Source organism: Pelodiscus sinensis, chromosome 6 (genome assembly GCF_052426305.1).
Source record: "Pelodiscus sinensis isolate ZL-2025 chromosome 6, ASM5242630v1, whole genome shotgun sequence".
Taxonomy (NCBI): Eukaryota; Metazoa; Chordata; order Testudines; family Trionychidae; genus Pelodiscus; species Pelodiscus sinensis.
In genome coordinates, this window is record NC_143057.1 from 1,815,411 (window position 1) to 1,832,491 (window position 17,081).

The 17,081-nt window shown below is 51.9% G+C and overlaps 1 protein-coding gene across 11 annotated transcripts in view; it reads left to right on the plus strand.

Annotated features, from left to right (window-relative positions):
- Nucleotides 1-17,081, plus strand: part of PAX5 (paired box 5) — a 209,738-nt gene that overhangs the window by 31,805 nt on the left and 160,852 nt on the right. The window lies entirely within an intron of this gene.

The following is a 17,081-nucleotide window of genomic DNA, read 5'->3' on the forward strand; positions in this document are numbered from 1 at the left end:
CCCATTGATAATTGTTGACAGCAAAGGCTGCACAAACGCCAGCCGGGTTTTGCTTTGCATGGAGCATTTCCTATAGTTTTCGCATTCTTCTTAAGGTTCGTAGCTAAATGTCACTGCACAGCGTGGGTGTCGCTCTGCTGAACACGCTGCATCACCTTTAAAAATAGGGATCATTTATTAAAAAGGACGGGATCTTTTGAGTTTGAATTTTTTTATGATGCCTTAAATTAAACCGTCTCTTTCCCCGAGACACGGTAAAGGGTGTTTCTTACTATCGAACCCCAGGCATTCCAGAGGCTAGGAAATATGGTCAGGAGAACATGCCAGCCGCACCTGCCTATTGTCATCAACGATTTTAATGCTGGACAAGGTTGGGGCTTGATCCCGTACGCGTTGTATGTGACTTTACTGAGACTTCTCACGTGTGTAAATTACTTGTATCTGGCAATGACTGGAGGATGAGGCCTGAGTTTGGTTTTTTTCTGCCCAGTTGTTGCTACCCCTTTCCTCCTGCTGCTTAAATTACATTGCTTTTGTGCAAGTACGGTTCCAAAGCACAGACATAGTCAAAGGGCAGTGGTGGTCTGTTAATGAGCGTTACATACACATTCCTCCAGGGGAGAAATAACCCAGATGCGTTTGTAAACCCTAGGTCGGGAAGCGGAAAAGCAATGGTTTCTCTGTGGCCTTGAGCCTCCCAGACAGCCAGACGTCATGTTTTATTCCGTTACTCCCCTGTTCAGCTCATCCTGTTCTTTATATGTACACACAGAGAGCGAGCCTGCCCTTTAAACAGCCCGGAGGGCCAGTCCCCAACCAAGCGAGTGTCCATGGCAATTCCCAGAGCTGTGCATGGCCATTTCGACACCAAGGGTGAAATCTTGGGGCCGTCGAAGTCAATTGCAGAACTGCCATTGACCTCAGTGGGGGCTGGGTTTCACTCCGACAGCAGCTGGCTGCGTGGGTGCAGCGTCTCCGTTTGTACATGCAATGGCAGTAAGTGTGCACATTCATTGGGCGTGCAAGTGCACCCTGGACCATTTCAAAAGCAGGCCATGCTGATCCAAATAAACGGTGGCATTATGATGTAAGCAGCAGCAAACTTGGTAGTTAACTGAGGATGCTTAACCATCCACTGTGGTGATGAAAGCAGTATGGGAACCAGGGTAGACAAACTGGAAGAGATTCTCCTTCCTCCAGCCCCTTTTCCAGTTGCTTGTAACTTTTCAAAACTTTCTCCTTTTGGGCCGAGATTTTACAAGGTTGATCTGTGCTGCCAGGTGACTTTAAAAAACCGCGGTAACCTTTTCTGCAACACATGAACTGAAAAGCTGCATAGCACCTGAGCTCTGGGAGAGAGACAATGTCAGTGTTGCAAACTCTGACAAAGATCTCCCCAGAGTTTTGCTAATGCCCCAGCTCCTGCACCCCCAGGAGAGTCTCAGATTTTGTCCAGAAGAAGGAAACTCTCATGGCTTCAGAGAAAAGTTTGAGAATGTGAAAGGTTCAAAGCCCAAAAGGCCTCACATCCCCAGTACTCCCATCCGAAAGAGAGGTCCTCTCTTCAGCTGCCCAGCTAATGGGCTGCCCCCTGCTGACTCATTAAGTGGGGCACACAGGGTCTCCTGGTAAGTGTGTAGCTAAATGGTTCCACATGATGGAATTGCTTTTTTTTGGTCTTAACCCCCACTCCCACCCTGCAGTACATTCCATGAACACCCTTCTGACCCACTCAGTGACTGCCACTGGTGTACAGCTAAGCACCCTCAGTGCGGTGGGAGTAGTACAAACGCTCCCTTTGGCGCTGCGGGCTATTGGGAAGTGCAGTCGTAGGACACTGTATTATTTCAGGACGAGGCCTGTGCGATGGTTTAACGACGGGCTGCGCCGTAGTGCGAATGCACAAGGGGGCAGAGTGAACTTTGCACTGCTCCCTTAGCGTTCCCGGGACGGAGCTTTCTGGCAGATGGCTCGGTGCGAGGGAGGGTCTGTGTATCTAGATCGCTGAGAACCTGAGCCGCCGGCCAGGCAACAGTGGTACATGCAGCCCGGCTCCTGTCTGAGCAGGGCCGGGAGATGGGATGGGTTGGCTCCTAGCTCCGCAAGCTGTGTCTGGCGTGCAGTCTGATTCATTACCTGTTTGTCCTACTCGGCCTGGGCATTTCCTCAGCAGCTGTCACCAGGTTTCCACCCAGGGGTTGCGAGGCTGATAGCAACGGGGGCAAGCCAAAGCAGACAATCTGGACTGGCTTTTCGCGCGGAAGGTGCCCCGTCCCCTGCCTCCCAGTGAAAGGAGGACTTGGAGCAGATGTGCCTTGGTGGGGGGCTGGTCGCTTTCACTTCATGAAAGGACCGACTACTGGCATCCCAGAAGCAGGCTTCCCCGAGCGGCTAGACTGGGCTTATGGCAGAGAGATGCCAGAGCTTCCTGTGTTTCCAAAAGTGGCGCGCTTGGGCACGGCCGCTGTAGGCCCCGCCCAACTCCCGTTGCTTTCCCCTGCGTGCAGCGGGAAGCCTGTGCAATGTGGGCTGAGCAGATGGGCAGGGAGGGCGCAGAGAATTATCTTATCTTATCACCTGCTAGTGAATCCCGTTCAGCTGAAGGGGGGTCATAGAGCTGGGAGGGGGAACTTTTGTGGGGCGGGAGCCACTGACCCCCAGAAAAATCAGGTGGGGGCCGCACAAAAGTGAAAAGACAAACCCACCCCCCATGTTCCAGAGTCTAGCGAGGCCCATGCTGCTAGGTTTTGTGCCGCTCCAGGTTCTGGGGCAGGCCATAGGTTCTCCACCCCTGCCATAGGGGGCTGCTGGACTGACCGTGGGGCCCAAACGTAGGGTATGGAAGGTTTCCACAGACACAGATTGGATCCCATTGAAAGCCACCTCCGTTTCCAGAACTGGCTAGTCACGGTTTCTGGCGGCTCAGTTCCCGAGTGCCCGCCTGGGCCGTCTTAAAGGGTCCTGAATTTCAGAGTGTGGCGAGCTCTAGAAGTCAGCGTCCTCAGGCGGGATCTGGCTGCTGTTGTCACGTTCTCAGTGTTGTTTGGCCGGGCAGTGTTATGTGTCTTGTGACGACAGGACAAAGCTGCAGGAGAGAACGGAGGAGAAGAAGAAATGTCTCAGAAAGGAGGCCGAGTCCCTAGCCAAGACTTACCGCCAGCCATGCCAGTGAATGTGTGTGTGGGGCCAGGTGTGCTCTGTGTGTGTTTGTGCAGGGCACAGGCACAATGTGTGCAATACGTGTGTTTGTGCAACACATGTCATTTGTGCAGGCTGCATATGTGCTGCTCGCAGTGGGTTTGTGCAGCCTTCCTGCACTCGGAGTAGGGTGTGTGTTTGCAACGCACAAGTAGTGTTTGTGCTTTGTTTGCTGTACAGAGTGTCGGTGTGGTGTGCCTGCCTGCGGCGTTCAGAGTGTGTGTTTGTGCAGCGTGCATGCACGCAGCGTGCGATGTGCTTGTGCAAGGAGCATACATACTGCATGCAGTGTGAGCGTGTGCATGTGCCTGCGTGCCGTGTGCAGCATGGCAGGTGTGATTGTGTGTGCGTACAGCTCAGCAGGGTCACGCCGCTGGAGGGCCCACAACCCCAGTGCTCTGCAGGAGGGGCTCAGCTTCTGCAGAGATGGCAGAGGGCTCCCACGTGGGACGCCTCCGTCTCCCATCAGGTGGTGCTGTTGCCACCCGGCCTGGCAGTATGGCTGGAAGCTGCAGATGGCCCCCAGCCAGGCACCCTCTTGTGGTTCTGCTCCTGCTGCGGCGTCTGCTGCTTGAGGGGGTGTGTCTCAGCTTACGGTCCAGGAGACGGGAAGCTCTGGGGAGGGGATGTGTTCCTTCTGCACCCCGCTTGTCTTTAACACTGCCCTGTCACCGGCTCTTTGCTCCACGGGGCTAGTGCATCCGCCTTGCAGTGAAAACGGCTGTGCACAGGCATTTGGCCTGCTCCCAAGGCCGAGCTGAGCGTTGCGCTCACAGCAAACAAGCCTCCCTGGGCGAAAGCCCCCCCACCCCTCCCGTGATTGTGAAACCCGTTTCAGGAGCAATGGGTGCTGTTATTCACTCAGGGAAGGAATGGCTCGGCCTAGCTGTGCTTACCCAGGCAACCCCCAAACTCCAGCCTGGGCGGGCGTTTCTTCCTCAGTACATTCTGCACAGGATCGACCCTGAAATTTGCAGTCTCTGAGATATTTTGCCTCTCCTAAGGCGAGGAAGGCTGTAAAGAGGGAGGGCGCAGCTCAGAGTTCCCTGGAAGCTGAATGCTTGTGCGGCTGCTCAGGAGAGATTCAGATGCCGCCCAGCGGATCAGCAGAGTGCCCACAGCTAGGGGTTTTCATTCTACTGGTGGTGCACATCCTCACGTTTCAGTGCACAGAACGTTTATTCTGCATGTGGATGAAAAGCAGTAGAGGGGACATTGGTGCAGGTGGGCAAGCGTCCATCAGCTTCCCTTGTCTGGTATGTGTCCCTGCCCTGCTTTGTGCCGTTTGCTCAGCGAGCAGGTTCGTGGGCAGGAAAGGTGCATTTGGAGCAGGAATTGCAAGAGGTTAGCACGAAGTGGATTTCTAGCCGGGAGTCTTTGCATTGGACACCTGATTCCAAGGCACTAACTTTTCTCATCGAATTTCACCCCCATATCGCCAACAGGCAGAACCAAACCTGGGCCCTCTGGAGCTCAGGGCATGAGCCTCTATCACGTGAGGAGAAGCAGCTGACTCTCAGCTGAGGCTGTAGAGCAGACTCATTCTCTCTCTGTAAGTGGACTCGGTGCCACCACATGGGACAGCGACCCACCCCAGAGGGTGTGTGGGTCACACTTCCCTGGTAGCAACAGTGGAAGCAGCTGGGTAGATACTTTAACCACTACAGGCTGGATTTGTAACCGTATTTAGATGCTTATGCAGAGCGGTGCCTAGAGGGTTCGCTAGCGGCGCCTGCGCCTAGGCACGTGTGCGCTCTCACTCCCGCCATTGCTCCCACAGGTGGAACCACTGGAGGGGTAGTGTGTTGGGGGGATTGAGAGCAAAAGGCTGTGGGCTCTTATCACACAGGGACCAGGCCACCTCCCTCTCGTTCCACCGGCTCCAGCGGGCGTTGAATTGGAAGCTACTGTTCACATGTCAGAACTCAGCTGGCTGCAGGCCATTCTGGAAATGCAGGATGGGTGAGGAACCTGCTAGCTAAATCCCGCTGGCACTGAGGAATTTCAGAGACTGAACACACTGGTGGGAACCACATCGGCCTGCAGACAGAACAAAGGGTGAAATGAATCGCTCTGCTCAGATCTGGTCACCACTTAGCTGGAAATGGGGGAAGCCGACCCCTCCCCCGGCATCATACAGTAAGCACTGGGTAGGATGAGGATGTGTGTGCGCCACCGCCCACCCCTTGTGGCCACAGAAGAGGTCTGGCTGCATGTAAACACCCCCACGGCACAGCTGCACAAGCCGGAGTCCTAGTGCATCAGTCGTTGGCGCATTTGGGGAATTGAAACCAGCACAGAGGATGCCTTTGGCGTGCCCCCTTTGCTTTGTTCTGGCCTTCCGCCTTCCTTCCGCCGAGGACAGAGATGGGACTGCTGCGGGTCCCGAGCTGGAGGGCTGCGCGGCCCGGAGGGCTGCGCGGCCCAGCGGGCTGCTCAGAGGTGCGGCTGAGGCAGCTGTGTCCTTGTTTCTGGTGTTAGCAGGCTGGCTGGAGCACAGGCTCCCCGAGCTGCTGTGTGCCCCTCTGCCTGCCCTTGCAGGCGTCCTGACAGACAAAACGGGCCTACGGTGCCCCCCAGCCATGTGCCCAGCACACACCTAGGCCAGCTTTTCAAATGGGGGCCCACCAGCAGGCAGCCCTCCTTGAACATTGTCCCCGCCTGCTGCCCACCAGGCCAGACCCCCCCGACTGGAGGAGATGAGCGTAGCCCCCTTGCTGCTGATGCACACCGGCTGGGAGCCAGCCCCTTAACACACAGCCGCTGTGGAGAAGATGGGACTCTTACAACAGGCAGAGCACGCGGCCGTGCCTCTCTCCGAGGAGCATTTCCTCCCTCTTCGTTGGAGCTGCTCCAGTGACTAGGCGCCCTGGCATGGCAAAGGGCCAATGGCGAAAGCCAGCCAAGGAGAGAGGAACCGGCCCAGGGGAGGCCAGATAAAGCTGTTGAGAAGCAGGCTGTCCTGGGCAGGCCAGGAGAAGGGGGAGCCCTGCATGCCGGGGGCTCTTGGGGGATGCTAGCCCTGGGTCACCACATGCAGCTCGGGAGGTTCTGCTCCTGCTGTCCTGTCAGTCGGGAATGAGGAGAGAGAAGGGAGTGGCCGGGGGAGGAACGGAGGCTGGTGGCTGGGAGCTAGCTGAAGGAGGCGGGGTTGGGAGAGGGCGAAGGAGGACGCTTGGGGTGCAGGTGGCAGGAGACCCCTCCGGCACACGGGTGCCTTGTGGAGAGCCAGAATGGGGCGAGATGGAGACGCGCGCAGGAGCATGGCCCAAGGACTCTATCGATGGGAGGGGGAGCACGGGCTGGGAAGGAAGCTGTCTCAGCTGCAGCCTGAGTCTCTTGTCCTGGTAGAGGCCTCTTTGGGTAACAGCTTCCCCCACTTTATAAACACAACATGTGCCTCCTTTTGGTTTCCCTGGGGAGGGAGGAGGCTTCACTGAGGTCAAGGGACTAGGACTCTTCTTCTCCACGTGGACCAGAGGAGGGAGGGGAGCTGCCCTTAATAGGTTCCTCTTGCCCTTCTCCCAAGTTCCTTAGGGTCATTTGAAATTAGATCCCGGAGAGTAGGCCCCTCTCAAAGGAATGTCACCTGGATCCCGGCAGCGGTCTCTTTGCCAGGGGGAATGTAGAGAGCAGCTGGGGCAAACTCCTTGCTCTCACCACGGAGGTGAGAGAAGCCATGGCCCCGTGCAGCAGCCAGGTTTTCCCTCTCGACTTGCTCATGTAGGTTTCATGGAGAAATCAGGACTTGGTATTTGGGAGACCTGCAGGTTCTAGTCAAGCGGGAAAAGACTCATTTAAGAGCTTGTCATATTGCTGGCAAATAATTAATGGTAATTGTCGGAAAGGATTTTATGATGGAAAACACACGCAGGCTGTTCCGGTCAGCAAAGCGGTACAGAAGGCAAAGACTACGGGCCAGATCTTCACCTGGTGTAAATCGGCATCGCCCTGTTTACACTAGCTGAAGATCTAGGCCAGACGCTACATGGTCTAGACTAACGCTATCCTTGTAGGTCGACACCTGAGAATCAGCATTTCCTTGCACTGGTGTATCTTGAAATAACTCACCAAGGAATGTAGCCTGAGAGGACACACATGGCGAAGCAAACATAAAAAGACAGGAGGGGGAAAATGTAGAAGGTTATGGGAAAAAAAAAAAGATCCACCAATGGAAATTTTAACATGTGGTATTAGAGGTGTGCTCAGCTAAAGTGCCGCACAAAACTCAGAGACAGCACTAATATGCATTTTCCAGAAGGGGCCAAGTGGAGATTAGGTTTACTGGACAGCGAGTCAAGTTTTGCTCATCATATAAGAACCATGTTGTATAGACTGCAAATTGTCTATGGAGGAAAAAATATGAATACATGCACGCATGTTTGAAATCCACTAATACAATTTGCAGGCCCAGCAAATCCTTACTCACATAAGTATTCTTTAGTCTGCAAATTGTCTATGGAAAAAAAAATATGAATACATGCACGCATGTTTGAAATCCACTAATACAATTTGCAGGCCCAGCAAATCCTTTACTCACATAAGTATTTCTGTTGATTTTAATGAGATTAAGATTTTGAAGGATCTCTGAACACTGATTTAAATCCCTCCCTCTTTTAAATAGTTCTTTGATTTCAGGAATTCTTTCCAAATGTCTCAAAATACCGTGAAATGATTGTTCAATCTATCCTTTCCCCAGTGCAACTATATACACAAACATACATCGAGAACCGCTTTTGACATGATTTGATTTGGACTTTACCATCTACATCACAATAATGACTCCATGCAAGGTATTTCTAATGCAATCTACTGCTTGCTGGAATTAGATAGTGGCTTTTTATTTCAGTGAAACCATGCAAGCTAAAATGCTGGAACAAGATATTATTCTTCCTGCTGTTGCCTTTACGGGTTTGATTTTCCACTCAGTTACACCATTTTTACAGCAGTGTAACTTTAGGAGATTCCATGGAGTTACACTGACACAGAGTTGCTGTTAAAAGATGGAAAGTATTTAAAATACTAGTAGCACTTGGGTCAGATTCACCAGAATGTTCTGGCTGCTGAGAGTCATTCTGATGATGCAAAATAACAATTAAACCTGGATTAACTGGCCTCTTAGCTATGTTTATAGGGTACGTCTACACTACGGGACAAGGTTGAATTAAGATACGCAACTTCAGCTATGTTAATTGCGTAGCTGAAGTCAGTTGGCAGTCGGTTTCTAGCGGAGTGCCCCAAGGTTCAGTTCTGGGACCGGTTTTGTTCAACATCTTTATTAATGACCTGGACGAGGGGTTGGATTGCACCCTCAGCATGTTTGTGGATGACAGTAAGATACGGGGAGAGGTAGATACGTTGGACGGCAGAGAGAGGGTCCAGAGTGACCTGGAGAGATTAGAGGATTGGGCCAAAAGAAATCTGATGAGGTTCAACAAGAAATCCCAAACATTGGTACAGGCTGGGGACCGACTGGCTAAGTAGCAGTTCTGCAGAAAAGGCCCTGGGGATTCCAGTGGCTGAGAAGCTGGAGATGAGTCAACAGGACGCCCTTGTAGCTAAGAAGGCTAATGGCATATTAGGGTGCATTAGGAGTATTGCCAGCACATTTAGAGAAGTGATTATTCCCCTTTATTCGGCTCTGAGGCCACAGCTGGAGTATTGTGTCCAGTTATGGGGCCCCCACTACACAAAGGATGTGGATGCATTGTAGGGGATCCAGTAGATGAGGGGGCTGGAGCACATGACCTATGAGGAGAGGCCAAGGGATTTGGGCTTCTTTAGTCTGCAGAAGCGAAGAGTAAGGGAGGATTTAAAGCAGCCTTCAAATTCCTGAAGGGAGGTTCCAAAGAGGATGGAGAGAGGCTGTTCTCCGTGGTGGCAGAACAAGGAGCAATGGGCTCAAGTTGCAGTGGGGGAGGTCTAGGTTGATTAGTAGGAAAAGCTATTTCACTAGGCGGGTGGGGAAGCGCTGGGCTGGGTTCCTAGGGAGGGGGTGGAATCTCCATCCCTAGAGGTGTTTAAGTTCCGGCTTGACCAAGCCCTGGCTGGGCTGATTGAGTTGTGGTTGTTCCTGCTTTGGGAGGAGGCTGGACTCGATGACTCCTGTGGTCTCTTCCAGCCCTAGGATTCTACGAACTTGAATTTTGGCCCTGCCCACACTGTAGGAAGTCGCAGGGAGAACACTCTCCCTTCGACTTCCCTTACTCCTTGTGGCAGCAGGACTGCCGGCGTTGACGGGAGCATCCCTCTCAGTTCAAATGAGCTGTCTTCACTAGACCCACTAATTCGACCCCTGGAAGATCGACAGCGGCAGCTTCAATCTTCTCTGTAGCATAGACATGCAGAGATACCAAGTGTCACTGGAGCTGTGGAAAGCAATTGGTGCATAGCGCTGGAACTGGTTCCTTCTTCTTGGTCTTGCTAGGCACAGGATAGACCTGCTGGATGCTTGGCTGGTGCTGGCAAGTCTCCAGTCCCTCCCTCGCCAAGCTGCGAAGCACTTGAAGGGTTTCCTCCTGCCGCTTTTTGCTGGAATTAACATTGAAAGTCTGGCCCATCTAAACTACAAGGTGGATGGGGCGCTGTCTAGGCATTGTGTGCACTATAGGGCTGCTTTAGAGATTGGTCTCGCCGGGCCTTCAGCGCTATCATTGTGCTTGTCTAGTTTCACCTTGTAGACATCACAGGCCGTAGAACCAAACTATGGCCCTCTCCCCCTTGAGCTAAAGGACAGAGGACATTTTAAAAATGGGGAAATATAATCTAACAACTGGCAAGCATGGAAAGAGGACAATCTATTTCCCGCAGGAGGTTTGTACAAATAAATCATTCAAAGAGATGGATCCCATACAAGGTACCTATCAATAAAAGGGGATTACTGCCTTTGCAGTGTTGTAGCTTCAGAGTGTGTGAGGTGGGACAGTGTCATTAAGCTCATCATTATCAATTCTCTCTGGACGTTGTGGGTTTTTTATTTTGCTATGAAGTCCACTTATAAGAGTGAGGGTTGGTAGATGTAAATTTGAAAAAGTTTCACATGTTTGGTCTTTCCCCTTTGGCCCATAGGACAGAATGAATGCAATCCAAGGATTATTTTTTGTTGCTCGTTTTTAATGTTGACTCTTCCCCCACCTCATTTTTTCCACTCTAACTTCCCAAAACTTCCTCTTCTTTGGAGGATCTGGAAAGTGGCCAAAGGAAAAGTGAAACATTGCTTCTCTAACTGCAAAGCAGGCAGAGTTTTCCCAAAGTGGCAGGGAAGCAAATGGAAAAATAAAGAGGCAAAACCCAACACTTCTCATCTTTTTAGGGAACTGAGCAGGAAAATTGAAAGAAAAAAAAGGGGCAGGGGAGAGAATGGAAATCTGAAGTTTAAAAATATGAATGTTATAAAAACCCAGGAACATTTTTGATTCAAGATGGATTCCATCTTGAGCCCTGCAGAATGGGAGCCCCTGTGAAAGTGCCTTCTCACAACTGGCTTTTCCAATTTTTAGTCCCCTTGTAACAGAACCACTTACCTTCCACCCCTCCTCCCTCATGGCCAGAGATCACTTTGCAGCAGCACCCTGCCTCAGTTTCCCTCTCATGAGAGTCCCTTACTCAAACTCCACAGATACCTTATGTGGTCAGCACACTCTCCTTTGGCAGGTGAGTTTAATCCCAGAAAAATCAGACTGAAAAGCCCCAATTAAAGTCCAACCAACATTTCTCTTCCTTCTCCCAGGCCTTTCAGCCTGGGAAACTCTGCTGTATTTCCCCTACTTGGGCAGGGCCCATCCTGCCTCTCCCAGTGTTTCCTGGCTGGAACCAACTCACTCTTGACCCTTCCTGAGCACAACCCCCTTCCTCCATGGGGCAGCATCCAGCTGCTCTTTATAGAGCAACCACCTGATGCCTCTCAGGTGTGCATCTTTCCGAGTAGGCTAGCCCAGGCCCTGCAGCCTGAGAGCAAGGCACCCTGCTCCCCAGCTTTGCTGAGCGGATTGCCTCCATGGCAGGCCCATGGCCGTTGCTGAGAGTCTTCCCAGGGCCTGCTATGGGTGCTGCCTGAGAGTCATGCAAGAAGTGACTCAGCACAGCCCTGCCTTGCTGGTAGCACTGACAGGAAACAGCACAAGGTGGCCTGCACTTCTCTGTATGCCACAGGGCCACTTTTCAGCCTGAACCCTCGTGCCAAAGGAGCAGTAGCTGGCTGGAGTGGTACCCACCTCGCTTGTGCCGCTCAGTCTCGTCTCATTGTCCCCGGCACTCCCCGTCTGTCTGTCCCCGCCGGCTGGGCCGCGTGTCATGTGCAGACGGGTAGCTCTTTGGGGGAAGGGCGAGCTGTTTGTACAGCACCTGACACAATGAGGTCCTTGTCGGACTGGGACTGGGACTCCTGGGTGCTACAGCTGCCATGTTCCACCTCAGAGGTGGCTGCCTTTCAGCGGTGGATAAAGTAACTCCCTTGTGTCGAGTGGTCATTAGGATCATTGCAGACTCCGTGGGTTGGCTGTGCCAATCCAGTTGCAGGAGCTAGCTAAAGAGCCGGAGAGCCAGAGACTGGCCAGCGGTGCACCTGTTACACCGAGAGAGCACGGTGGGGAGGTAATCTCTTGGATTGGACCGGCCTCTTCTGGGGGAAGGGACATGCACAGCGCTTGTCTTCAGCAGACGTTGGTCCAGCCAAAGGTACCACCTCACCTTGTCTGACTCAGACCTGGGACCAGCACGCCTACCAGGCCCCTGCAGACAGTGCATTTGACTGCCCTGTTTATTGAATTCTGGGCGCCCGCTGGGCATGGGGCATGGGGCACCCTTGCTCCTCACCCAGAACACAGGGCAGCATTTGCAGCAGTTCCCTGATTTTGCCAGTTGTTTCCATTTCAATGCATCCATGTGTCTGTCTCGCCTCCCTGCCCGCCTGCCCCCTTTCTCCATCTGCCATTCACGACTCTTCCCAAACCTGTGGAGCAAGATGGTGCGCAGGCCGTGAAATGGCTGCGTCTGGTCCCCCCTTGGCCAGCCACTGGGAGCTTTTATGAATGGAGCAGTGTTTGCCTCGGGGGCGGGGAGAGCTCCTGAATGGATATTGAATGCCCCCTTTCCGAGAAGGAGGGGCGGCGGCGGCTTGACACAAGCGGTGACGGGGCGTGATCTGCGGATGAATAGCCACTGTCATTGACAGAGCGCTCGGGCGGCCAGCGGCACTGTTCTGGGCCTGGGGCTTTGATCTCTGGGAGCATGTTGGCTTCCGCTGGGCCTCGAAGGGGCACCCATTCAAGCCCTTTCTTCCCCCTTCCTGCAGACAGACTGAAAGGAAGCGGAGTCTGTCTCGCTCGCACACACGCACGCACACACGGTGTGCCACCAAATGCTAATGCCTTCCAGCTCCCCAAGGCGGGGTGGGGGGGAGGGATATGCAAAGGAGAGCGCCTCTTCCTTTCCACAGGGAGGGGGCGTCTGCCCTTGTTTGGAGCCACAGTTCAAATGGGAGTGTGTGAAATGCATCCTGCTTTTCTTAGGCCGGGCCTTCGCTGGGCAGGCTGCCGGGCCGTTTCCCGAACCTGCCTTCTGAAATGGAACCCACCAGCCAACCACATTCCACGTTCCCCACAAAATGAACTTCTGGAAACAAAATGAAACGAGCCCCCCCTTTCGGGTTGAGCCGTTGGGGGGTTCATTGCTGTAAACCAGAAACGTTTTGGCCTGAGTTTGACTTGTGCGCGTGTTAAAACGTTGCCCAGGACACGGAAAAGCGCTCGACAGTCATTTCCCAAGAGATTACCAAAGCTCTGCATTCCAATCGCCTTCTCACACGGTAGCCCCTGAAAATAACGTTTTCACGGCGTCTTCCCATTTCACTCAAACAGTCTTTTCTGCTGGAAAAACAACAAATTGAAAAGTTAGCGGCAGGTCCCTCCCTGCGCCTGACCCTGATCTCCTTCTGCTCGTGGCCCTGCGCCGCTAGGCACTCCCGTCCATGGCTATGTCTCCACTCGCAGCTTCTTGTGTGAGTAATATGCAAATGAGGCTAAGCGTGGAATATCGCTGAGCCTCATTTGCATACCTAATGAGCCACCATTTTTTCAGAAGAGGCTCTTGCGCAAGGAGCGTCTACACTGCCCCTTCTTGCACAAGAACATCCCTCTTGCGCAACGCTGTTACACCTATTACTGTTCAGGAAGAACAGCGTTGCGCAAGAGGGTTGTTCTTGTGCAAGAAGGGGCAGTGTGGATGCTCCTTCTTGCGCAAGAGCCTCTTCTGAAAAAATGGTGGCTCATTAGGTATGCAAATGAGGCTCGGCGATATTCCACGCTTAGCCTCATTTGCATATTACTCGCGCAAGAAGCCGCGAGTGTAGACACAGCCCATGAGCGTCACTGGAACAGGGTGTCCTGTTCCTTTAAGGGCCAGAGGCTTTGGGCCTGGCATCCCTGTTCCACGAGCCCTGCCTGCTATATCTGGGCAGGGAGGCGAAGCCAGCCCTGAGGGCTGGTGGGGCAGGAGGCTCTTCTGTGGTGGGCAAGCAGCTGAACCAGCTTGGGCCTACAGCCTCCTGCAGCCTCGCCTAGGGGTGAGTGTGCGGACCCTTGGACAGGGGGAGCTGGGCTTGCTGCTGGCGCGCCTGTGGCTGCCCTGTAAAGAAGGGTGGTAACAGCTGAGCCCGGCAGGGCTGAAGATTTGATTGGTTTACTCTTTTTGGGTCAGTGAAAGACTCTGAAGCCCCCACAGGGGTTGAGCTCTGTTAGGAAGCCTGCCCAGGCCTGGGGCCGCTGTGAGCTGGAGAAGACCCCAAGAAACTGAGGCAGGGCTGCAGCAGCGTCATTGTCAGCCAGGAGGGGCTGCTTGGGCAGCAGGTCTGTGACACTGGTTCTGCACTTGGCCCTGGGCCCCCCTGAGGGAAGGGGAGTAGTGAGCTGGCCTTGTGACCCATCCCAAGCAGGTGAGGAGGGAGGGGCGTGGGCAAAGCATCCACCCAGGCTCTGGACAGCTGGTTAGCACCAATGGGGACAGCGCCTGGCTCTCCCTCCTGAGTTTTCCCCTGCCTTTTCGGCACGAACGTTGAAATGCGCCCTACGGTGCCCGAGGGAATTAAGTGCTGCATAGCGGGTGTGCTGGCAACTACTGTCCGGGTGCCAGTTTCAGCCCCTGTGTTGTGCACGTGCTAAATCTGGTGTGCTGGCAATACTCCCGCTCATGCTAGTGATCTCCCCTCCAACGGCCCCTAACTGGCCATTAGGCGCACAGCACCCAGGCATGGGTTTGTGTGAGACACAGCCCTTCGGGCGACATTTGGAAAAGTGCTCGTCTGCAGTGTAGGAGTGAATCAATCAGTCCACCCTGCAGTCAGTCAGGGGTTTGACACTGGTTTCATTGAGGGCTGTTCGTTCGTCTCAGGGGCCTAAGCAAAGGCATCAGATTTTCGCAAGTATTCAGGATCCACCATCTCCCATTGATCTCCATGGGAGCTGGGCAGCTCTGAAGATGTGGTCACTCCCCAGAGATGCAGCAAGGGGCTTGTCTATATGGTGGGCTAATGCACGCTGCTGGGGTGTGATTCCTCACGCACAAGAATGTGTTGCATGCTAACAAGTCTGTGCAGACCCTGCAGGTGTGCATTAGCGATTCTCCTGAGCACTTGAATGTAGTGCTTTTTCCAAAAACTCTTTAGTAAAGTGAACCCACAGCATCTACATGGACCAATTAATGTGCAGAGTGTTAGTTCGCTTTAGAAATCACGGTCCCATTGGGTACATTAGGTGTGTAGACAAACCGCCAAATGGCTTAACTCAGAGATCACACTTTCTCTCTCTCAAGCTGCCTACATATTTCATCTTATCTTTCTCTTTGGAACATGCAAGGTTCTCATTTGAAATTGCTGTCTAGCAAAGGAACAAACGTACCTAAATCTCATTTGGCACGGTAAATAAGTCGCTATGTGCTGTGATGCCATGCTGAGGGGTTCAGTAGAAATACTGGAGCTGCTTAATTTTCTGTCAGACTGGTTTTCTGTTGGAAAATGCCATCTTGTCAGAATGAAAACGGTCCAGGGGAACACACCAGCTTGAACCCAACTTTGTTTTTTTGTTTTTATTTTTTTAACAAGATCCAGCATTTTGAGAAAGGATTTTTTCAACCTTATTGAAACACCTTGATTTTTTTCATTTTGAAATATTTATCTGTTTCTAAGTGTGTTTGAGTATAAATGATGAAATAATACAGTGAAAACCAGAACAAACATTCTGATTTTTACAAAATCAAATTTTCAGTTGACCTGGGACAATTTTTCCCCCCCAAAACTTCATTTTGTGGTAATGTGGTGTTTTTTTTGTACTGATTCAGAACAAAAGCAAATTTTGAAATGTCAGAATTTCTCAGGAAAAGACATTCTGAGTTTCAACCAGCCCTAACATCTATCTATCCAGACAAAGGGGGCATCTTCAAAAAAGGGTTAGATGCAGTGTTTTTAATGGTGATGATTTGTTCCCAGACTGCAAGTCTTACATTACCTTGGCTTTTCACTTTGCACTTCACTGGTGTACAATCATAAGAGGTTGGATTTCATTTATATATTGTGGTAAAGAGCCAAAACTGAGGATATATATAAAAAAAGAGAGAATGGAAAAAAATTGAGTGAAGGCTAGATTCTCACTCTGCTACAGTGTCTCAGTCCAATTGTTTTGTTCTCCCTCTAAAATACTTAATAATTATTTCAGAAGGCAATTAATTGAAAAGATGGCCAGAGCATTTTCCGGGGCAGGGAGAAGAGCAGCAGTCTGAGCACTGTGGTGGAAATATATTTAGAACAGTCCAGATCTCGTTCAGTCCTAGGTATGGCTGGAGTATTTGGACTTGCAGAAGGGAAAGATGTCACATGCTGCGCATTTTGCTCTGGGGTGGGAGGTGTGTGTGTGTACGTGTGTGCGCATGAGTGGCAGGCTGGCGGTGGATGTCTAAACTGGCTAGTATAAACCTGCAGCTGGTACAGCGTAGCTGAATCCAAGCAAGTTCAGCTCTGTAATTATGGGTCAGTTGACCTCTCAGTGAAGGTCAATTGGATGAAAACTGCTTTCAATGGGCCCGCGCTAAGGAGGTGAATTGTGACACCTGCTGCCAGTGGAACAGTCCAGGAGGTTTCATTTTGCAGCCCAGCCAGGCTGCTGGTCCCTCCTTTCAAAGGGAAGCCTATGTCACGGAGAGTCACACATGTAACGTCCCTGAAATGCAGAGTTATTCCTGACTGTGAACGTTCGTGCTTCTGCTCAACTGGAGTGCAGTCAGCCTGCAGCAGGGATGTTAACCTTTCAGACATGGGTGGATAACGTGTTACAGCCTCCCTCCCCCCCTTTTCTGGATGTAAATCCACATGGCTAACGTCTGTCCGAGTGTTTCCTCTACCTCAGACAAAATGCTGCTTGTTTTACCCTGGAAAAGGCATTCTGGGGAAATGTTACCTTAGTCCAGACTTGCTCTGTTCAAGCTACATTAACCTCAAATGCAAATTTCTGCTGGTAGTAAACAGGGCTTTAAAATACGCCAAGCTCATTCCCACCTCAAAGGGCGCTTTGCAAAGCGTTACATAATTTGGGTGCTCAACACTGAAAACTGGTCAAGGGAACTGTTTGAAACCCAGGTAATTTGCTATACTAGGCTTTGTCAGCATGCCCCTAAAAGTACTAACCTTGTCATCGCTGTCTTCGTCTCTTACCTTGATCCTGCAGAGAATGGTAAACCCTAGCCCTGCAAATAGATCCACATAGATGGACCTTTCCAGTGGCTAAAACCTCACTGACGTTAGCAAGGCTGCCCTTGGCCACAAAACAAAGACACTGTTTTCACGAGCCTCCTGACATAACATTCATACAAGCGTAAAGCAATCCTAGCTGTTAATAGTG